This window comes from Bufo gargarizans, chromosome 4 (assembly GCF_014858855.1).
Source record: "Bufo gargarizans isolate SCDJY-AF-19 chromosome 4, ASM1485885v1, whole genome shotgun sequence".
NCBI classification, from domain to species: Eukaryota; Metazoa; Chordata; class Amphibia; order Anura; family Bufonidae; genus Bufo; species Bufo gargarizans.
This window is the reverse complement of record NC_058083.1, coordinates 37,299,218-37,316,231: the sequence shown is the minus strand read 5'-3', so window position 1 is coordinate 37,316,231 and position 17,014 is coordinate 37,299,218. Positions and strand designations below refer to the sequence as shown.

At 44.6% G+C, this 17,014-nt stretch overlaps 1 pseudogene; it reads right to left on the bottom strand.

Moving 5' to 3' along the window:
* The window catches only part of LOC122935958, an 88,878-nt pseudogene that overhangs the window by 64,033 nt on the left and 7,831 nt on the right, over positions 1-17,014 (bottom strand).

The following is a 17,014-nucleotide window of genomic DNA, read 5'->3' as shown; positions in this document are numbered from 1 at the left end:
ACAGTATACAACATTACATGTTTGAATTACATCACTACACTCCAAACGTCATACACATCTTTTTATTGATGAATCATTACAACTTGGCCTGGAAATACACATAAAGTCAACGCTGCTCAACCTTCCGGAATCATGTTGTATGTGCTTGAATAATCTCCGAATCCGGGACCTTGGACAGCATCTTTAAAAGTCTTCGGCATGCCTCGGGGAAAAATGACAAGTTTGGAATAAGTATTGCAACATATGGGTGCGTATGCAATCATAACACAAGTCGGATTTAGTTTTGAAGAGGTATTAGAGGGTTGTTGTATACAATCAAATATCTGATTTTTGTAGTCCGGAAAATTGACTAATTTCGCAATTTCAACTACACGAATGTTATTTGACAATTCATACAATATAACCCCAGCCCACAAGCCCACGTCAAGGGTCCTCTTTGTCTTGTGAGTCCCTACACTATCAATATATAACCCCACCACCAACCAAAAAAAAAAAAAAAAAACTAGGAAAATAAAGTTACTAGGATTACCAGAGTCCAGATTATTTTACACTCTGCCATGAATTACGCCCATCTGCCACGGCACTGCTCCCTCAGGACTTGAAAAATATTCTTCATAGAGGGCCCGAACTGCAAGGGCTGCAGTTCCAGGTCGTCCGTGAAGGGTCTGGTCCAATCCTCCGGAAGAAGAATATGTACCAGATTCCAAATCCTCAACTTCTGAGGGACCATCATTAATCCTGACAAAGTTATGCAGGATGACACACGCTTGAATAACCCGGGTGGCATTCTCCGGTGCCATCTGTAAGGATGACAGGAATACTCTCCACTTCTGTGTGAGTATTCCAAACGCACACTCAACATACCGACGAGCTCTACTCAGCCGATAGTTGAAGATACGTCTGCTGTCATCCAGGTTGCGTCTGGGAAAGGGTCGCATGACATGTGGTGCCAAAGCAAACCCTTCATCAGCCACAATTACAAATGGAGCCTGTGGTCCCGCAGAACCTGGCAGCAATCTGGGCTCTGGTAGGGCAAGCTGGTTGGCTCGAAGTCTCTCACACATTCTGGAAGCACTGAAAATGCGCGCATCTGCAGTGCTACCATATGCCCCAATATCCACAATTATAAACTTGTAATTACTGTCAGCCAAGGCCATTAGCACGACAGAGAAATACTGTTTATAATTGTAGTACAGGGACCCTGAGTGAGGCGGCTTCTTAACACTAATGTGTTTGCCATCCAGTGCCCCAATGCAGTTGGGAAACTGCGCATCACCATAAAAACCCTCAGCTATTCGGATCCAATCCTCAGCCTTGGGCTCTGGCATCACCGCTTCCCTGAGTCGCTGCCAAATCACATCACATGTTTGACGAACTATCATAGAAATCGTCGAGACTCCCAGCAGGAACTCAAAATGCAGAGATACAAATGAATTCCCTGTTGCCAAGAATCTGAAAAACAAAAAGAAAAAAAAGATTATATACTATAACATTCACCATTTACAACTAATATAACCAAAGTGGTTGGTCACCCGCTCAGTAAATATGTATAGGCGCTAGTCGTCTAGCCTGATTCACCCAGTCAGATCAAATGGAAAATGGAAAAATAGTAGTGTAGACGTGCACTCTATATGTGTGTGTCTCCTGGTATAGAGTGCCCGTCTACACTACTATTTCGATATTTACCATAGAAAATTTTGGCGCAACACTATGACACATAACAAAATGATAACATTAATAACATGTAATACTATGCACATTCTATAAAATAAACGATGCATACCTCAACGTGACGATGAGCCGTTCCTCTGGAGAAATGCAGCGCCTCATATTTGTGTCCTGGTAGGTGAGGCCAGGGCGCAGAGTCGCTAGCAACAAGTCAAAGCTGCTCACAGACATACGACAATACCGATGAAATTTATCAGGATGCTGTCGCAGATCCACGTACAGCGTGTGGAAATGACCCTTCCTGTGCCGCTGAGAGACAATAGGGTGAACCCACTGCCTCCTCCTCCTCGGTTCCACGTTCTGCAGAGTTGGCTGCGGATCGAAGTCCCGAGAAAGCAGCCAGCACAAGAGAACCAGTTCCTCCTCAGCCATGATACAGCAGAAAATTGTAGCCAGAAACCAATGTCTGCCAAACACAGGATTCCAAATACGCTCTCAATGCTGAAACAAGCTGATGAAAATGGAGTCACAATATCACATGACCAACTTAAATAGGGGGTGTGAAAAAGGGATGTGGCCTAAACTGATGATGTCCAACCTTTTCTATTTCGCTTCTGATCCGCAAAAAACGGATTAAAAACGGAAACCATACGGCTATTCTTTGCGGACATACGGAACGGAAACGGAACGGAAACGGAAACACAACGGAAGTCAAAAACGGACCAACGGATCCGTGAAAAACGGACCGCAAAAAACTAGAAAAGCCATACGATCGTGTGAACTAGGCCTAACGCTAATAGGGTGATAACTAATAGTCTAGGGTCTGATACTTCCGTGTGGGCCACTGCTGATGTGGGGGGCTGAGGAGCAATGTCAGCCCAAATGGGTGGCTCTGGAGGGGCTGCTGGGACTGTGAGAATAGACAACTTGGTTATGGAACCAATGGTGGGTTAAGTAATGTGCTTAAATCCATAGAATTCTATAGTAACTCTGTAGGGGATGGAGGATTCTTGTTTTTGTGGACCTGGAAGAGAAGTAAAGTGAGGTCTAGTTGCCTTGCAGACGTGGGATGTAGACTGATAGTACAATCCTGGGCTAGATTGGGCTGGATAGAGTAGGCAGTAGAAGGGGAAGCAAAATTGAAACCCTAGAGAGTTATCAAGGAGAGAAGGTCTGCCTACTGTCTAGTAGAATAAATGTGGAGTTGACCTCATGAGTGGTCTGAGTGTCTTGTAGTGAGATTGCTTACTGGATGGTATTCTAAAAGGGAACAATATGAAGAATAAAACCCTTGCGACACAGTTCCAGAATCCTTGGAACTGTGACAGGAAGACAATAGTAGGGATCGAGGCTTGTTAAAAGGAAAGAAGAGCACAAATATTTGTTCAATTTTCCATTTTCTTAGTTATTGTGCATCATAAGGCATTTACACCAAATTATGTGTGCAGAAACCACTTAGTGCTTCTACCAATAAGCATATTGTGCATCTTGAATTGAGAGAAACCATTTGTGTTCTGTCGCATCAACAGTTACATTTAGTAATGCTGAACTGATTATATTTTATTTGGTATGCAATTGTTTTACTTTTAAAAAGGTATACTCAGAAGGGAATATATACCCCACATAAGCCCCCTTTCAGATGAGCGCGTTCACTCGCAACTATTATGGAGCTAAACTAAAACAAAATCAACCCCGTTTGTCTTAGAGAAGCCCTGATATATATCCACCGTCACTATGTTCTGTATTATTGGATGATCATGGAAAATTACGGTATATAAAAGGTCACATGAAACTGTAAAAGAACCTAGAAGAAGAATACTCAATATAAAATGTGAGCACAACTTACTACTGTTACTTTATTTTTTATGTCAATATTAAAAAGTGGTTTGAAATATCAAGCCGAATTCCCCACTATCCCAAATGTGAGAAGTCTAAAACCAATATGTACTGTATAACTATGGTCCTCTCCAAAGATCAAGGAAATTTTGGAGGAGGTAGGACAAATATAGAGGATATAAAAAGTCTACACACCCCTGTTAAAATGTCAGGTTTCTGTGACAAAGATAAATAATTTTTGAACTTTTTCCACCTTTAATGTGACCAATAAACTGTACCACCACTCAATTGAAAAACATACTGAAATCTTTTAGGTGGAGGGAAAAAATATATAAATAAAAAATAAAAAAATGTGGTATAACTGGATAAAGGGACATAGCTGTGTTCAGAATTAAGCAATCACATTCAAAATTCTGTTAAATAAGAGTCTGCATACACCTGCCATCATTTAAAGTGCATCTGATTAACCCAAAATAAAGTTCAGCTGCTCTAGTTGGTCTTTCCTGAAATTTTCTTAGTCGCATCCCACAGCAAAAGCCATGGTTCACAGAGAGCTTCCAAAGCATCAGAGGGATCTCATTGTAAAAAGGTATCAGTCAGGAGAAAGGTACAAAATAATTTCCAAGGCATTAGATATACCATGGAACACAGTGAAGACAGTCATCATCAAGTGGAGAAAATATGGCACAACAATGACATTACCAAGAACTGGACGTCCCTGCAAAATTGATGAAAATAAAGAGACGAGAAGAAAACTGGTCTGGGAGGCTACCCAGAGGCCTACAGCAACATTAAAAGAGCTGCAGGAATATCTGGCAAGTACTGGCTGTGTGGTACATGTGACAACAATCTCCCGTATTATTCAAATGTCTGGGCTATGGGGTAGAGTGGCAAGACAAAAGCCTTTTCTTACGAAGAAAAACATCCAAGCCAGGCTACATTTTGCAAAAATACACCTGAAGTCTCCCAAAAGCATGTGGCGACAGGTGTTCTGGTCTGATGAAACCAAGGTTAAACTTTTTGGCCATAATTCCAAAAGATATGTTTGACCCAAAAACAACACTGCACATCACCAAAAGAACACCATACCCACAGTGAAGCATGGTGGTGGCAGCATCATGCCAAGGGGCTATTTTCTTCAGCTGGAACTGGGGCCTTAGTTAAGCTAGAGGGAATTATGAGCAGTTCCAAATACCAGTCAATATTGGCACAAAACCTTCAGGCTTCTGCTAGAAAGCTGGACATGAAGAGGAACTTCATCTTTCAGCATGACAACGACCCAAAGCATACATCCAATCAAAGGAATGGCTTCACCAGAAGAAGATTAAAGTTTTGGAATGGCCCAGCCAGAGCCCAGACCTGAATCCGATTGAAAATGTGTTGGGTGATCTGAAGAGGGATGTGCACAGGAGATGCCTTTGCAATCTGACAGATTTGGAGTGTTTTTTGCAAAGAAGAGTGGGCAAATATTGCCAAGTCAAAATGTGCCATGCTGACAGACTCATACCCAATGCCATGCTGTAATAAAATCAAAAGGTGCTTCAACAAAGTATTCAAAGTATTAGTTTAAGGGTGTGCAACCATATTATTTTATTTTTCTATGTTTTTTTCCCTCTACCTAAAATATTTCAGTTTGTTTTTCAATTGAGTTGTAGAGTATATAGGTTACATTAAAGGTGGAACAAGTTCTGAAATGATTTATCTTTGTCTCATTTTTTTACATCACAGAAACCTGACATTTTAACAGGGGTGTGTAGACTTTTTATATCCACTGTATTCCTTACTCTGTGGGGTTGGCGGGTTTCTCTAAGGCCCCAACTATTCCTTTTTCATTATGATGATAGGGAAAAGGTATTTTTCTGTCCCTTGGTAACCCAAAAAAATGCATATCACAACGTCAGCTTCAATCAGACCCACCCTCATTGTCTTTTGCCATCAACCAACTGAAGCACATGCTGAATATTGAGAGGATGGAGGCAGAGAGATCCAAAGATAAAGGTTCTCAGCTCTTTGTCGAATGTAAAGGCTTCATTCTCCATTATTTGACTGAGCAGTTGAAAGGAAATTGGGAAGATTATTACTTCTGGCTGCTGGGGATTGGTTAGGTCTGAGAGACTCGGCAGAAGGGGGGGATAGAAGCACAGGGATGAAATTTGAAGTCCACCCCTGATACTCAATACAAATATTTGATTTGGCTGCTTTGCCGAATTTTGTCAATTTGTTTGTTACGAATTACTTCATAATTAATCACATTCCATTGTATGGAAAGGGTGCAATTGATGGGGAACGGCGATCTCACCACCCCTCTCAGATACCGAAGTCAACGCTGATCGAGGCATCTGAGAGTCACATTTAGCCTTTCAGGGGGGTTAATCAGGCGTTAAAAACCAAAATATATACAATCACCTCATCCATTTGATCACGGAGAGGCCATCAGGGCCATCTTAATAGAAAAAAATGCATCAATTGAGGGGTGCGCTGACGTAATGACGTCACCACTTCATCACGCTGGCCAGGCGATGTGACGTCACTGGTGACTTCTCCGCAGCCACCACAGCTTCATGAGGTCACATGTCACTGCACATCAGAATTGCCGCATTTTCTTAAATCGAGATGAGCAGAACGGCCTCTTCACAGGGAAAATTGATTCGTTACCACGAAGTGGCAGGAAATTTGGATTTGTGGCTAATTGAATTTTTCCTGAAATTCGTATTGAATTCCACTTCATTAACCTTCATTCGCTGAACACTACCACATACTATGGGCATGTGTTTCATTCCTTCTGATGACATCAATGTCTCCATGATACACTTTGAGACCATTTGCTCATGACGAGTGATGAAGCTATGGGTGTGTAACCTTGCTTGTGTTTATGTTGATGTATATGTTAAGGTTCTGCGTACACAACATAGTGGATTTTGTTCTGTCTATAATTGAAAACGTAATAAAATGTGTTTAAAAAAAAGTAGTTACCATAATTCTTTAATATTTTGTCTGTCACAGGTTCATTAGGTCTGTTAGAAAATATATCAGCGTGATTGATGAGCGCATCCTTAATAGTTTCATAACCACATAGGACAACAATTTTTTTCAAGCCAAGCTGGACAGTCAAAACCGGACCATACGTCTTTGATAGCTGTGAACACAAGATATGTTATGATTAACTTTAACTGTATCCAAACATTCTCCTAAAGATGACCTGTCACCAATTTTAGTGGATAGAGGAATTCCCTATGAAAAGAAACAGTTCTACAGAAGACTTTCTTAGGGCGCGGTCAACATTGATTGATTGTGTCAGACTGCATACATAGTGAAGCGCTGCCCCGGTTGCATCTATGGACTGTGTGCGCATGGAGGTGGCTTGTAATGATGTATCCAGGTGTGTATTGGCCATAGACCTTACAGGGGGACGCCTGAGCCATCCTCATGGCTGGCCAGTGGAAGTTTATGGGGATGTATTTTGTGCTGGTGGCAGCAGTATTTTCTGATGGACTGTGGTATTTGGCTCGGTTAGGGTGGTATAATGTACCACAGTATGGTATTGTTGGTACAGCCTATTTCTGTTGGCCCTGCCTTCCATCAATTTGGGTCAGACTACAAAACAGGGCCGCTTTTAGTATTTTTCCCAAGGCTACTTTAAGTACCCAGTCCGCCCCTGGATGTAGTCTGGCCTGTGTGATGTCAAAGCAAGACAGAATTAATTAGGTACCTGACTACAAGACCTCTGCAGCAAAATAGACCTCCCAAATGATCACTTTAATGGGTGATTAATGTACAGCACATGCTACATTGTATCTTTATTTTATACTTTATGCTGCAGTGGACAGTTTATAGTGGAGCATCAGGTATAACAGCACCATGGTGGTTTAGGTGTCTAAAATGTGATGACAGGTTCCCTTTACATAGGAACTGTGCTATGATATTTTCCCCCAGATATGTAACTGGTTTCTATGTTTACAGACTACAAAACAAACCCTGCGTAGTCTGATTCTGCAATCATCTATCAGTCTACTGTTTTGCACCTTTTTCTTGTTACTCTACCTTGGCCAGGATATACAGTGGGATGCGAAAGTTTGGGCAACCTTGTTAATCGTCATGATTTTCTTGTATAAATCGTTGGTCGTTACGATGAAAAATGTCAGTTAAATATATCATATAGGAGACACACACAGTGATATTTGAGTAGGGAAATGAAGTTTATTGGATTTACAGAAAGTGTGCTATAATTGTTTAAACAAAATTAGGCAGGTGCATAAATTTGGGCACCACAAAAAAGAAATGAAATCAATATTTAGTAGATCCTCCTTTTGCAGAAATTACAGCCTCTAAACGCTTCCTGTAGGTTCCAATGACAGTCTGGATTCTGGTTGAAGGTATTTTGGACCATTCCTGTTTATAAAACATCTTTAGTTCATTTAGGTTTGATGGCTTCCGAGCATGGACAGCTCTCTTTAAGTCACACCACAGATTCTCAATTATATTCAGGTCTGGGGACTGAGATGGCCATTCCAGAACGTTGTACTTGTTCCTCTGCATAAATGCCTTAGTGGATTTTGAGCAGTGTTTAGGGTCGTTGTCTTGTTGAAAGATCCAGCTCCGGCGCAGCTTCAGCTTTGTCACTGATTCCTGGACATTGGTCTCCAGAATCTGCTGATACTGAGTGGAATCCATGCGTCCCTCAACTTTGTCAAGATTCCCAGTCCCTGCACTGGCCACACAGCCCCACAGCATGATGGAACCACCACCATATTTTACTGTAGGTAGCAGGTGTTTTTCTTGGAATGCTGTGTTCTTTTTCCTCCATGCATAACGCCCCTTGTTATGGCCAAATAACTCAATTTTAGTTTCATCAGTCCACAGCACCTTATTCCAAAATGAAGCTGGCTTGTCCAAATGTGCTTTAGCCAACCTCAAGCGGCACTTTTTGTGCTGTGGGCGGAGAAAAGGCTTGCTCTGCATCCCTCTCGCATACAGCATCTCCTTGTGTAAAGTGTGCCGAATGGTTGAACGATGCACAGTGACTCCATCTGCAGAAAGATGATGTTGTAGGTCTCTGGTGCTGGTCTGTGGGTTGACTCTGACTGTTCTCATCATTCGTCGCTTCTGTCTATCCAAGATTTTTCTTGGTCTGCCACTTCGAGCCTTAACTTCAACTGAGCCTGTGGTCTTCCATTTCCTCAATATGTTCCTAACTGTGGAAACAGACAGCTGAAATCTCTGAGACAGCTTTCTGTATCCTTCCCCTAAACCATGATGGTGAACAATCTTTGTCTTCAGGTCATTTGAGGGTTGTTTTGAGACCCCCATGTTGCTACTCTTCAGAGAAAATTAAAAGAGGAGGGAAACTTACTATTGACCCACTTAAATACTCTTTCTCATAATTGGAGTCACCTGTGTATGTAGGTCAGGGGTCACTGAGCTTACCAAGCCAATTTGAGTTCCAATAATTAGTTCTAAAGGTTTTGGAATCAATAAAATGACAACAGTGTCCAAATTTATGCTCCTGCCTAATTTAGTTTAAACAATTATAGCACACTTTCTGTAAATCCAATAAACTTAATTTCACTTCTCAAATATTACTGTGTGTGTCTCCTATATGATATATTTAACTGACATTTTTTATCGTAACAACCAACGATTTATACAGGAAAATCATGACGATTAACAAAGTTGCCCAAACTTTCGCATCCCACTGTAGATACAAGGCTAATTCAGTAAACTGCATATTTGCACAGGTGAAGGAAAGTCTACCTATGATTCTGCATAAAAAGCCCTTTAAATATGAATCTTTTGTTAGTGCAAAATCTAGGAGGAGCCAAAAGAAATAATGAAGCGGGAAGAGCAGGAACTGTACAATTTGATGAGGCCTGGGTGACTCAGAAGTAGAATTCGATCAGAATTTCAGGAAAAATCTGATTTGCATCGAATCCAATTTCTTCACGCCTTATGATAACGAATCACATTTTTTCCTAAAATGGCTGCTTCACGTGTGAGGACACGGAGCAAGGAACTCTGGGAACGAGGGATCACCCACAATGCCATGCAAGCAGCCAATCAGCAGCCAGCCAGCCCCTGTGATGTCACAGCCCTATAAATAGCCTTAGCCATTTTGGATTCTGCCATTTTCCAGTGTACTTAGTGCAGGGCGAGACGTCAGCAGGCGCTAGGGACAGTGCTAGGAAAGACTTAATTGTGCCAAGAAAACGATTTACAATTCAGGGAAAGATTATTCAAGGTGTAGGGAAAGGATAGGGAGGCATCATCTACACTATAAAAAGGAGAACATGGTGCAATAGGGGAGTGTACAGCCTGGGTAATAGGAGCGATTCTATCACACCTTTCTGCACTTATTGGGAATCCAAATTGCTTTTAGGTTGTTTGCACTATATGATACATCACTAATTCCAGCAAAACTTGCTTGTGATTGGGGTGCAAGTTCTTTAATACAGCCATTTACGGGGTGTATTAATAGGAAATATGCGTACGTCCTATTAGCCTTTCTGTGTTGATTTTACATTGTTTAACTTTTTTATTTTTTTTGGGAGGGGGGTATTACCAGGAGAAAAAAAAAGGAAAATATGTCATAATTGGCACTACACCCATTTACGTGGCATGGCCTGGGAGCAGGCCCCTTAGTACCACCTATCCTGAACCTTCCTCTGTCATTTTCAGTTCCCTCAGCACCAGAAGTATTATATGCCATAGGCTCAGCTCCCCTTTTCAGCAAGGACGAGCTACTAGAGGACAGTCAGCAGCTACTTCCCAGCCAAGATCTGGAGGAGACATCTGCCGCTTCGTCCGGTAGGCAGGCAAGTAGTGATAAGGAGAACCGCGTGGGAGCAGTTGTTGTGAGCGGTCAGGCTCCTGGCCCTGAGACCGTTGAGGGGGACACCAGTGACGTGCAGACAGTAGCGTATGATGATGATGACGTAGCTGATCGCACTTGGGATCTGAGAGAATAAAGGGCTTCATCATCAGGAGAAGAGGGTGGCAGCATGGCTGTGAGTCAGCAGGATGGCAGCAGTGGGAGGTTGGAAGCCAAACATGCCCGGGATAGACTACTCACTTTGCAGGAGCCTGCCGGCCTGGAAAGTAGTGGTGCAGGGGTTCACAGAGGCAGCGGTAGCAGGTAGTCAGCGCCATACTCGGCGGTGAGGCAATTTTTGTTTAGGCCGGCGGATGACGTGAACATGGCCATTTGCCGGATTTTGTGGGCAGAAGGTGAAACGTGGTCGGGGTGCCAATGTTGCCACCACTGCCCTGCGTCAACACATGCAGCATCACCATAAAGTGTTCTGGGAGAACCATGTCTCCGATGTGGCAGTCCAGCCTGCCGCAGCACCTAGTGGCACGCACCTAACTTTATGCAGTCAAGTCCACCACCTCAGCCAAAGGGAGTTGTCTGTCCTTCCCAACATCTGCTGGCCCTGATGCTCCTGCTCCTCCTACTCCTTGTCAGTCATTTCATCAGCAATTGATTACCGAAGCAATTGCCAAGAGACAACAGTATGCGTTCACTCATCCAACACCGCAGAAGCTGAACGTGCTCCTGGCCAAGTTACTGGTGCTGCAGTCCCTCCCTTTCAAGGTGGTGGACTCTGCACCTTTCATAGTACTGATGGTTTGTGGAGAGTCCCAAGCCATCATTTCTTTGCCAAAAATGGAGTACCAGCCTTGCACACATGTAGAACAAAAGGTGTGCCAGTCCTTAAGCCTGTCAGTATCTGTCAAACTGTACGGCAGCATCGACGTGTGGAGCTGTAACTACGGTCAAGAACAATATATGTCCTTTACGACCCACTGGGTAAATGTGGTTCCTGCCCAGCCACAGCAGCAACTTGGCCAGGTGACGCAGCTTCCACCTCCACATTCTCACGTCGTTGGTCCTGCAACAATGTCCGCCTCTGCCTCCTCATCCTCCACCGTGTCCTCAGCCTCCACTGCAGGGACAAGTCAAAGTGCCCAACCAGCATACCACATGTGCAGGGCACAGTGGTGTCACGCTGTTCTGCACCTAGTTTGCCTGGGCGAACAGAGACACACAGGGGAGGAACTACTCATTGGCCATCATCAAGAAATCGAATCCTGGCTTTCTCCTCGACAACTCAAAATTGGAACCATGGAGACCAACAACGGGAAGAACATAGTGTCCACGCTGCGTCAAGGAGGGCTGAGCCATGTGCCCTGCATGGTGCACGTGTTCAATCTGGTTGTCAAGCGGTTCCTGAAATCTTCCACCCATCTGCAAGACATCCTGAAAATGACAAGGAAACTTTGCATGCACCTCAGCCATTCATACACCGCAAAGTACACCCTCATTGAGCTGCAGAAGGGCATCCCCCAACATAGGCCAATATGCAACGTTTCCACCCATTGGAATTCCACCCTCCATATGTTGGACCGACTCTATGAACAGAGAAAGGCCATAAATGATTTCTTGATGATACAGGCGGACCGAGGTACTCCCCTGTGTAATTTTATTGTTAGCCAGTGGCAGCTCATGCGTGACACCTGATGTTTGATCAGGTCCTTTGAGGAGGCCACTTTATTTGTCAGTCGCCAGGACTACAGGATGAACAACGTCATTCCAGTGATTCATGTCCTGAAACAGATGCTGCTAAATCTGGCTGGCCAGGGGACTGGAGACATGGCGATTACATCTCATGGCCACATAAGCCTTGTGGGGGCTGAACTAGTGGAGAAGGAGGAGGAGGACATTCAAGCACAAACAATGCATAGAGAAATAGGTGTTTTTCTACACAGGTGACAGGAGAGGAGGAGAAGGAGCAGCCAGAGGAGCTACAGGGCGATGAGGAAGACTAGGCAGAGGACCCAGACACACGGTGGCAGTATGCAGTGGACATGGAGGCAGGGAGTCCCCACGAGTTACTTGCGCAAATGGCCCGATGCATGCTCACTTGCTTGCATAGTGACAGTCGAATTGTCATCATTCGCTAGATGGATGAGTACTGGCTCTCCTCCATGTTAGACCCTCACTACTGGTCCAAAATCTAAGCCTTTTCACACCCGCTGAGAGGGAAGACAAACTGAACTACTATTGAGACATCCTATGTAGTGATCTTGCCGCTGCCTATTTGCACCACGGCCATCCTCACGCAGGTCTGACCGGGGAAGAAACTACTCACCAGTAATGATGGACGAACATCGGTCGGGATGGTTCGCGAATGCGCATTACATAATTACATAGTTAATATGGTTGAAAAGAGACATATGTCCATCAAGTTTAACCAAGGGATAGGTGGGGATGCGAATACCAAAAGGAATTGAGACTCAGATTTCTACACGTTTTCATAAGCAATGTTTTTTACTTTTAAAGGGAACCTGTCACCTCCAAAAGCCATCCCAAGCCGCCAGCAGTACCTGAGAGTAGCCAGCAGCGTGTTTCCGACTATCGTTTTCTTCCTGGAGGCAGATGAAGCAAAAGCTCAGAAAACTTTCTTTTATCCCCTGCCGGCGCACTTCTCTAGACATGCTTGAAGTCAAGATGCTCCTCGACGGCTTGATCAATGACACAATGCAATGAACACTCGTAGTCGTTAACGGCACGTTGCTGCTGGAGCAGCCTATCAAGCATATACAAGGTGGAGTTCCAGTGCGTCGGGTTGTCACAAATCAGACGTCTGACGGGCAGGTGGTGTTGCTGCTGAACGTCAGCAAGGAGAGCCATGGCCGTGTAAGATATTCTAAAATGGCCAGAGATTTTCCTGGCTGCCAGAAGACGTCCTGGATCCCGGGGTGTTTGACAACAAATCGCTACACGACTAAGTTCAGGACGTGTGTCAGCTTGCCCTGTTTTAGCACACTCAGCAGATTGGCACCGTTGTTGCACACCAATTTACCAACTTTCAAATTGAGCAGTGTTAGCCACTGATCGGCCTGTGACCGCAGAGCTGAAAGCAGTGCAGTAACGGTGTGGTTCTTGGCTTCCAGGCACAACAGCCGCAGCACAGCATGGCAACGTCTTACCTATAGGTTCTGGGGAGCTTGGGGGTACAGCGGAAGAGGTGGTAGCAGTGGAAAAGGAGGAGTCAGCCGAGTATGAGACGGAGGAGGAGAAGAAAAAGCAGGCCTGCATGAAATCCAAGGTGGTAACACCAAATCCACATGGGTGCAATGGGTTACCTGCTTGACTGCCGTCAGAAGGTTCACCCAGTGAGCAGTAAAAGTTATGTACTTTCCCTGCCTGTGTTTGCTAGACCACATGTTTGTGGTCAGATGTATCCTGGCACCGACACTGTGTGCCAGAGATATATTCACTTGCCGCTGATCATGGCCATTTAGCTCTGGGATGCCCTTCTGGGAGAAATATTTCCTTCCTGGGACTTTTCATTGCGGTGTGCCAATGGCCACAAATTTTCTAAAGGCCTCCGAGTCCACTAGTTTATATGGCAGTAGTTGGCAGGCTAGCAGTTCCAACAAGCCAGCGGTCAGCCATTGGGCGAGAGGATTATGCTGTGTCATATACTTTTTACGCTCGAACATTTGGGACACGGAAGCCTGCCTTCTGCCAGTTGAACACGATGAAGGCACTGTTGAAGGTGGAGTGGAGGACAAATGGGAGCAGAGTAGAAGGAGAGGAGGCAGGATGTGGAGCACCGCGAGTGTGGCTTTGTGGGTTCTGACAGCGTTGCTCCCACTGGGCTCGGTGATGGGAGGCCAGGTGCCTTCTTAAGGCGGTCGTCCCTAGGTGACTGTTGGGCTTACTGCGACTTATGAGTTGACAGCACAGGCTGCAGATGGCAACACCATTGTCAGCAGCTGACATGTTAAAAAAAGCCCACACACATGTTCCGTTGTCTTATGAATGCAAGATGTGACTGTGATGGTGAATGGCTCGCTCCAGATACATTTGCAGTCTGCTTTTTGCTTTCTGTGCACTGCGAGCTCTGCCTGCTTCTCCTTCTCCTCCCTATCTGCTGCTAGTCTCTCCCTCTGAACTCCCCTCCTCTTCCTCTCTTGTGAGCACCCACATGACGTCCATCGACACATCATCATCGTCACCATCACCACCACTTACATTAGAGATCTCGGAATAGGCAGAAACAGCGGAGACCACCCTCCTTGGGCTGATCTGGGTGCTGTCGTCAGACTGCTGGGTGGCGGCCGTTGCTACCCCCCCTTCCTCATCTGATTCCAAGAATGGCTGCGCATTGGTAAGGTCTGGAAATGAGTGGGAAAATAATTCCTCTGACTCGAGTGGAGGGGCTATGGTGGTGGTGGTGTCTTTGGGGGTGCACACAGCAGAGAGTGAGGAGGGTGCAGAAGCAGAAGGCTGAGTGAGCCACTCAACCAACTCTGGTGCGTCCTTTGACGTAATCACACGCACCGTCACTAACTTCCCACTTAGGCTCCGGCCTAGTGCACCTGCCCGACCCCTACCACCCCTACGGAATGGCCTGCCTCTTCCTCTGCCTGTCATTTTCACCATGACCCTGTGCCAAAGTCCCTATAGAAGAGCAGTATTTGTGGGAGCAGGTATATTGCAGGCCTCAATCAATTTTTTATGGCAGCAGGTATATCGCACCCCTCAATCAGTATTTTGTGGAAGCAGGTATATCAATACTTTCACACTTGCGGCAGAGTGATCTGGCAAGCAAATCAGTTTCCGGAACTGCCTGCAGATCCGGCAATCTGCATGCAAACGAAGAGCATTTGCAGACGGATCCGGATGCGGATCTGTCTTATAAACGCATTGCAAGAACAGATCCGTCTCTTTGGATGTCATCCGGATAAACGTATCTGTTATATACTGCGGTATTTTTAATGCTGGATCCGGCACTAATATATTTCAATTTAAATTAATGCCGGATCCGGCATTCTGGCAACTGATCTGGAATTTTGGACGGAGATAATACCGCAGCATGCAGTATTTCCTCCATCCAAAACGCAGTTTAGTGACTGAACTGAAGACATCCTGATGCATCCTGAACGGATTTATCTCCATTCAGAATGCATGGGGATAAAACTGATCAGTTCTTTTCCGGTATTGAGCCCCTATGACGGAACTCAGTGCCGGAAAATAAAAACGCTAGTGTGAAAGTACCCTTAGGGTCCATTCACACGTCCGTTGTTTGTTTCCTGATCTGTTCCGTTTTTTGCTGAACAGATCTGGACCAGATCTGGAACCATTCATTTTCAATGGGTCCTGAAAAAAAACGGACAGCACAATGTCAGATTTTTTTTCAGGACCCATTGAAAATGAATGGGTCCAGATCTGGTCCAGATCTGTTCAGCAAAAAACGGAACAGATCAGGAAACAAACAACGGACGTGTGAATGGACCCTTAATCAGTATTTTGTTGAAGCAGGTGTATCACAGGGCTCAATCAATATTTGTTGGAAGCAGGTATATTAATCTCCTTAATCAGTATTTTGTGGAAGCAGGTGTATCGCAGGCCTCAAGCAATATTTGGTGGGAGCAGGTATATCGCACCCTTCAATCAGTATTTTGTGGAAGCAGGTGTATCGCAGGCCTTAATCAATATTTGGTGGAAGCAGGTATATCAATCCCCTTAATCAGAATTTTGTGGAAGCAGGTATATAGAACCCCTTAAATCAATATTTTGTGGAAGCAGGTATATCGCACCCCTCAATCTGTATTTTGTGGAAGCAGGTGTATCGCAGGCCTTAATCAATATTTGGTGGAAGCAGGTATATCAATCCCCTTAATCAGAATTTTGTGGAAGCAGGTATATAGAACCCCTTAAATCAATATTTTGTGGAAGCAGGTATATCGCACCCCTCAATCTGTATTTTGTGGAAGCAGGTGTATCGCAGGCCTTAATCAATATTTGGTGGAAGCAGGTATATCAATCCCCTTAATCAGAATTTTGTGGAAGCAGGTATATAGAACCCCTTAATCAATATTTTGTGGAAGCAGGTATATTGCACCCCTCAATCAGTATTTTGTGGAAGCAGGTATATTGCACCCCTCAATCATTTTTTTGGGGGGCAACAGGTATATCACAGCTGTTGCAATAAGTTGTTCCAATAATGTTTGTCCCTCTATATATCTGCGGTATTGCAGCAGAGCTGCACATGACTGCTGCACAATACAAAAGCACTATAATATACTTTACTATGTTAGAAAGTATATTATAAAGTATATCACACCTATTGATAGCACACCTATACCAGTCCTTAAAAGGACTTTTGTGGCCCTATTAGCTAGCGTTTTGTGTCCCTAACAGTCTGTCCCTGCTCCACAAAGCAACCTCTCCCTATACTGGCAAAAGACTGAATGTAAAATGGCTGCCAGATCGGGTTCTGTTATAGGGTGAGGGTGTGTACATGTGCTGAAACGTCCTAATTGGCTGTCCTGTCCCACCTAAAGTGTGTGTCAAGGGTTAAAGTTCAGCGCAATGCTAAAGAATATGGCGCCGGCGGCAGAAAGAGCAAAACCGGAACCAGCAGGTTGTGGCTTACTTGGAGTGCACCCTGCCACCCCACATTGAAGATCCACTGGAGAACTGGGCAGCCAAACTCGATTT